Genomic DNA, 1,554 nt, shown 5'->3' on the forward strand with positions numbered 1-1,554 from the left:
AGGTATTTGTATCGGTCCCAGTTTGTTATTACTTCTGTTTTTGCCATCCTCCCGGCTTCGTCTTCGACACTGGCTATGTCCAGAACGACCGGGTTGTGGTCAGAGTTCAGCTCGTAGTGCACGGTGACTGTCGCGTCGAGAGCAAAGTTTTTCACGACAAAAATATCCAGGATATCCGGATTTTTTGTCGGGTCCACAGGGATATGCGTAGGCTCGTCGGGTGCGATGACGCTGAGGGCGGCACGCCTCTCAACAAGCCTATGCAATCTCTCACCACTTCTGTTCTCGGCGCGGCAGCCAAAGGCCGTATGTTTCGAGTTTAGGTCCCCTCCCACAATCACACGAGCGCCAGTACCCAGCAGAGCCTGAAGGTCCTGTGTCAGTATGGTGGTGCCCGGGGGGTGGTAGGCGGAGATGATGGTGTATGGAGTGTTTTGAATTTTGATTTCTATACCGGCTGCCTCGATGCTGGGTGTCTGCGGTAGGTCCACTGTGCGGAAACACCTTCTGCCTTTTACGAGAACCGCTACTCCGCCGCGCTCGCGGCCTACGCGGTCAACTCTATGAATGGAGTAATTTCTCAGCGAAAAGCGGTCCTCGGGCTTAAGGTGGGTTTCCGTCAGGCACACAACGTCGATCGCATACCGGTCTAGAAACTCCTCTAGGATGTTTTTCTGTGTTTTTACGCCATTGGCGTTAAAAGTTAAAATGCTGTACTTTCTGGATCTACGGCGATCCATTAAATACATCAAATAATGTCATTGCTCCCTCGGCGAGGGCCATGAATTTACTTAGGCCATCAGGCGCCGCCCGCACGCGCGCCATGGTGTCCCTAATTGTGTACATGATATTTGCCAGGCTGAAGCCAGCAACCAGTTGGCGCAGCTCGTCAAAGACGCCGAGCGGCGTCCCCGGCTGCTGGCCAGCAGCCGACTGAGGCGGCGCGGCAGCTGCGGGCGCCTCAGTGCGCTGGTGGCGTGGAGGGGGAGGCCAGGCGGCAGCAGCCGTCGGGGCGCGTGGTGGGGGAAGCGAGGGAAAGGCATCTCGCCCCGGCACAGTCGCTCCGCGGCCGCTGCCGGAGGCAGAGCTAGCTGCCTGCGCGTTGGCCGCAAATGTGGGCTGCTGCGCCGTAGAGGCAGAAGCGCCTCGCGGCAGAGCAGCACCGTTTGCCGACCGAGGGGGGCGGGTGGCCATCAATTGGATACGTGTGGGGCATCGGCTGTAGTTCGCCGGGTGATCGCCCCCACATAGGGCGCATTTTGCCGGGGTTGCACGGCTCTTTTTACATGTGTTTGTCAAGTGTGGGCCGGCACACTTGACGCACTTTGGAGGATGGTGGCACTGCTCTGCAGAGTGAAACAGCTGCTGGCACTGGTGGCACTGGACAGGACCTTCAGGTTGGCGATACCTCTCTACCGTAACCTTGCAGTTCATGAACAGTTCGATTTTTAAGAGCTCTCTATTCCGTTCGTCAGGGTGTAATATGACTTTGAAAGAAGCTCTCTTCCTGCGCCCCTCTCCCGGGTTGCTCGGGTCAGACGCCTTGGTCTCTTG

This window comes from Schistocerca nitens, chromosome 9, assembly GCF_023898315.1.
Source record: "Schistocerca nitens isolate TAMUIC-IGC-003100 chromosome 9, iqSchNite1.1, whole genome shotgun sequence".
NCBI lineage: Eukaryota > Metazoa > Arthropoda > Insecta > Orthoptera > Acrididae > Schistocerca > Schistocerca nitens.